We start from the raw sequence: 5,875 nt of genomic DNA on the forward strand, positions 1-5,875 counted from the left end.
TCTTTAACCGAGATGGCAGAACCAGCTCGTGCTCTTAGAGATTACGCCGCTCCATCGCAAGATGAACCGCATTCAAGTATTGCTCCGCCCGCAATCGAAGCAAACAACTTTGAACTTAAACCTTCGTTGTTGCAGGCTGTGCAACAGAACCAATTCTCTGGAAATCTTACCGAAGATCCAAACCTTCATTTATCCGTATTTGTCCAATACGCTGATACTGTTAAAGCTAATGGTGTCACTTCAGAGGCAATTCGACTTCGTCTTTTTCCTTTCTCATTAAGAGATAGCGCTAGAAGATGGCTTCAATCTCTTCCTTCCAACTCAGTCACCACATGGAACGAGTTGAAGAAAGTTTTTCTTGCCCGATATTTTCCACCAAGCAAAACAGCTATGTTAAGAGCCCAGATAAACGGATTTAAACAGAAAGACAACGAGTCTCTTTTCGAAGCATGGGAAAGATACAAAGACATGATGAGACTTTGCCCACACCATGGTTTGGAAGACTGGTTAGTAATTCACACATTTTATAATGGTCTCTTATACAATACAAGGTTAACAATAGACGCCGCTGCAGGTGGTGCACTAATGAACAAACCTTACGCTGATGCTTACCAGCTTATCGAAAGCATGGCCCAGAACCACTATCAGTGGGGAACCGAACGAACGAATGTGGAAAAACCTCAAACGAAAACTGGCATGTACGAGATAAGTAACCTTGATCACGTCAATGCAAAAGTGGATGCTTTGGTCCAGAAAATTGAAAGTTTAAACGTATCACCTCCAGCAGCCGTGGTTGCTATAACTCAGAATTGCGAGGTCTGTGGAATCCAAGGCCACACTCCTGCGGAATGTCAACTCTTGACTGGAATCCAAGCAGAGCAAGTAAACTATGCTCAAGGAAGCCCCTATTCGAATACCTATAACCCAAATTGGAAGAACCATCCAAACTTCTTATATAAGAGTAATAATGCTTTATACGCACCTGGACAGTCTCCAAATCAAGCCCCATCTATACCTCCGGGATATCAGAAACAGAATCCTAACAATAATACCCCTAGAAAATCCAACCTGGAAATCATGATGGAAAATTTTATAGCTTCCCAACAACAAACCAATAAAGATTTCTTAAACCAGAACATACACACTGGCGAACAACTTAAACAACTAGCAAGCAAAGTAGATGCCCTGGCTACCCATAACAAAATGCTGGAAACGCAAATATCTCAAGTATCTCAACAACAAGCACCTACTGCTGCACCAACTGGTACATTCCCTGGACAGCCCCAACCCAATCCGAGAAGCCAAGCTCATGCGATTATATTAAGAAGTGGAACGGAAGTGGAAGGACCGTCTGACCCAAGGATAGAAAACCAAAACCCTAAGAAATCTACTGAGGAAAGTGAACCTAAGGAAAAGGAAGAGAGTAATAAGGAAACCCTAGAAAAGAAGGAACCTTATGTACCTCCACCACCTTACAAACCACCTATACCTTACCCTCAAAGGCTTGTTAAAACCAAAGATGTAGGCCAATTTAGAAAATTTGTTGATCTCCTTAAACAATTAAACGTTACAATTCCGTTTACCGAAGCTATTACGCAGATGCCCTCATATGCTAAATTCTTAAAAGAAATTCTTTCTAATAAAAGGAAACTTGAGGATAGCGAAACCGTTACACTCCCTGCCGAATGTAGCGCTATAATCCAAAACATGCCCCCTAAACTCAAGGATCCGGGTAGTTTCTCTATACCCTGTCACATAGGAAAATTTGTCATCGACAAAGCCTTATGCGATTTAGGAGCCGGAATTAGCGTTATGCCTTTATCCATATGTAAGAAACTGGAAATGGGAGAATTAAGACCGACCAAAATGTCTGTGCAATTAGCAGATCGTTCCATCAAATATCCTGTAGGAATCCTTGAAAACGTTCCCGTACGCATAGGTCAGTTTTACATTCCCACTGACTTCACAATTATGGACATTAGAGAAGATGATACGACACCTATTATACTAGGAAGACCTTTCTTAGCAACTGCCGGTGCAATCATAGACGTAAAACGAGGACGACTCACCTTCGAAGTAGGCGAAGAGAAAATTGAATTCATTCTTTCCCAATTCTTGAAAGCACCTGCAATAGAAGATACATGTTACTTCATGGATATCATTGATGAATGCATAAAAGAAGCAGAGTCAGGAGAAGACAAATCATCAGACTATCTTTTAGAGGACAAATCTAAACAATGCCTAGCAATAACACCGGATCCTACGCAGTGTCTTAACAAACCAACCCTGATTTGAAAACACTTCCCAAGAATCTGAGATATGAATTCCTAGACTTAGAACTTGAACGACCTGTGATAGTTAATGCAGATCTAGGAAGACTCGAAACAGAAAAACTCCTACATATCTTAAGAAAATATCCAACCGCACTAGGATACCGCATCACCGATCTTAAAGGAATAAGCCCTTCTATTTGTATGCACCGCATCATGTTAGAAGAAGACTGTAAAACCTCTAGGGAACACCAGAGAAGACTAAATCCGATCCTAAGTGAGGTAGTAAAGAAAGAAATAACCAAGTTATTAGAAGCAGGTATTATATATCCTATATCTGATAGCAAATGGGTTAGTCCTGTACACGTTGTACCAAAGAAAGGAGGCATAACCGTTATTGAAAACGAAAAAGGAGAAACTATAACTAAACGAATCGAATCGGGATGGAGAATGTGCATTGATTATAGGAAACTAAACAAAGCAACCCGAAAAGATCATTTCCCTTTACCATTCATTGACCGGATGTTAGAACGATTAGCTAAACATTCACATTTCTGTTATTTAGACGGTTATTCAGGCTTCTTTCAAATACCAATTCACCCTGATGACCAAGAAAAGACAACATTCACATGCCCTTTTGGTACCTTCGCGTATAGACGAATGCCGTTTGGTCTATGTAATGCCCCTGCAACTTTTCAAAGATGCATGATGGAAATATTCGCCGACTTTCTCGAAAACATCATGGAAGTATTTATGGATGACTTTTCTGTATACGGACAAAGCTTCGAAGAATGCCTTGAAAACCTGGAAAGAGTTCTGGAGCGATGTGTAAAAGTAAACTTAGTACTTAATTGGGAAAAGTGCCACTTTATGGTACAAGAAGGAATTGTTTTAGGACACATCATCTCGAACAGAGGAATTGAAGTAGACAAAGCCAAAATAGAGGTAATCGAAAATCTTCAACCCCAAGAACTGTGAGAGAAGTACGAAGTTTTTTAGGACACGCCGGTTTTTACCGACGATTCATCAAAGACTTCTCTAAGATAACTAAACCCTTAACCGGACTGTTGATGAAAGATGCTGAATTCATATTCGACGATAACTGTTTAAAAGCATTTCAAACTCTTAAACAAGCATTGATCTCCGCACCCATTATGCAGACACCAGACTGGAATGAACCATTCGAAATAATGTGCGATGCCAGTGATTATGCTGTAGGTGCTGTTTTAGGACAAAGAAAGGATAAAAAGCTTCACGTTATATATTACGCTAGCAGAACCCTGGATGAAGCACAGATGAATTATGCCACAACCGAGAAAGAACTCCTAGCAGTGGTATTTGCGCTAGATAAATTTCGTTCTTACCTGGTAGGAGCCAAAATAATAGTTTACACTGATCACGCTGCTATCAGGTACCTTTTAACAAAAAAGATGCTAAACCTAGACTCCTAAGATGGATCTTGTTACTACAAGAATTCGACTTAGAAATCAAGGACAAGAAAGGAACTGAAAACGTAGTAGCAGACCACCTCTCTAGACTTGAGAACCTTGAACCGGAAAGAACATCCATTAATGATGATTTCTCGTATGATAAACTCATAGCTACTTTGGAAGAGAACAACTCCGACATGCAAGTAGAAACCACCTTAGCTATATCTGTCATACCATGGTACGCTGATCTAGTCAATTATTTAGCTGCCGGAATAGTTCCACCTACTTTATCTTACCAGCAGAAGAAACGATTCTTCCACGACATAAAACACTATTACTGGGATGATCCCTTACTTTTCAAAAGAGGCCCCGATGGTATTTTCCGTCGATGTATACCCGACGAAGAGGTAGAAAATATAATCCAACACTGTCACTCTGCGCCTTATGGTGGACACACAAGTACATCCAAGACCTGCTCTAAAATCCTACAAGCTGGCTTTTATTGGCCAACTATATGGAAGGACGTACATGCGGCTATTAAGGAGTGTGACAGATGTCAACGCACGGGAAACATATCTAGACGTGACGAGATGCCACAAAAAGGTATTTTGGAAGTAGAGATTTTTGACGTGTGGGGGATAGACTTCATGGGACCCTTCCCATCCTCTTTCGGTAACAAATACATACTCGTGGCAGTTGACTACATATCAAAATGGATCGAAGCTATAGCTTCTCCAACAAATGACACCCGAGTAGTAACTAGACTCTTTAAAAATATAATATTTCCGAGATTTGGCATCCCAAGAATAGTAGTCAGTGATGGTGGATCACACTTTATATCCAAGGTACTCGAAAAACTACTACTTAAATATGGAGTGAGACATAGGATAGCAACACCTTACCACCCTCAAACCAGTGGACAAGTGGAAGTATCTAACAGAGAAATCAAGCAAATACTAGAAAAAACGGTCGCCACTTCAAGGAAAGATTGGTCATTGAAATTACCAGAAGCTTTATGGGCATACCGAACTGCTTATAAAACTCCCATAGGGACGACCCCATTTAAGCTCATTTATGGAAAATCCTGTCACCTCCCGGTAGAATTAGAACATAAAGCCTATTGGGCTATTAGAAATTTAAATTTGAATTATAAAGCCGCCGGTGAAAAGAGAATCCTTGACATAAACGAATTAGAGGAACTCAGAAGAGACGCCTATGAAAATGCCAAAATCTATAAAGAAAGAACAAAACAATGGCATGACAAGCGTATATCAAGGAAAATCTTCAAGCAAGGCGACGCAGTACTTTTATTTAACTCCAGACTAAAGTTATTCCCGGGAAAACTACGATCCAGATGGTCAGGACCTTTTCATATCACTAAAATCTTTCCTAGTGGAGCGGTAGAAATAAAAGGACAATCTACAGAACCGTTCACCGTAAACGGGCAACGTCTGAAACATTATCACTACGCGGAAACCAACGAGGATTCGCAAATTCTACACTTAGACGAAACGCCCCCAGGACTCATAGACTATATTTAACAGTTTCTTTGTCGAGCTTGCGACATTTAAACAAAGCGCTTAGTGGGAGACAACCCACAAAAATTAATTTGTTATTTTATTATTCTATTATTATTATCATTTCCCTATTTTTCTCTTAATTATTCTTTTAATTTCTATTTAGTATTCATTATTGATTTATTCAAAAAGAAAAAAATATATATATATATAATAATAATAATTCTTTTCTTCTTTCGGCATTTGGCCAAATCCTGACTTAAACTCATGTTTCTTTTCTCTAGCTAACACTAACCAGATGGGACATTCTGATCGTATGGGTATCAAGTTCAGAGGAATGGCTCAGAAACGAAAGTTTGAAGAACTAGCCGCTAGAGAGATGCTACCTAGTTTATATGCCGATGATTGGGCTATGACTGCCCTTGGATTGAGACAGAGTGTCCTGTTTTTGCTGAATCAGATAGGATGGGAGACCTCCCCTATCCTGAGACATTTCACCACCTACCGGAGACTCACACTAGAATTCCTTAGTTCATTAATCTATCTACCCAGCCATGGAAAAGGAATTAGCAGAGGTTTTATCCAGTTCAGAATGTTCAATATGGAGTACCAATTTAATATTAGAGACTTCACCAACCTTTTGGGTTTCCTACCTCCT

At 39.8% G+C, this 5,875-nt stretch overlaps 1 pseudogene; it reads right to left on the reverse strand.

Moving 5' to 3' along the window:
- Positions 1-397: 397 nt before the first annotated feature.
- LOC127099089 (uncharacterized) lies at positions 398-497 on the reverse strand (annotated as a pseudogene).
- Between the last annotated feature and the right edge of the window lie 5,378 nt (positions 498-5,875).

This window comes from Lathyrus oleraceus, chromosome 6, assembly GCF_024323335.1.
Source record: "Lathyrus oleraceus cultivar Zhongwan6 chromosome 6, CAAS_Psat_ZW6_1.0, whole genome shotgun sequence".
Classification (NCBI taxonomy): Eukaryota; Viridiplantae; Streptophyta; class Magnoliopsida; order Fabales; family Fabaceae; genus Lathyrus; species Lathyrus oleraceus.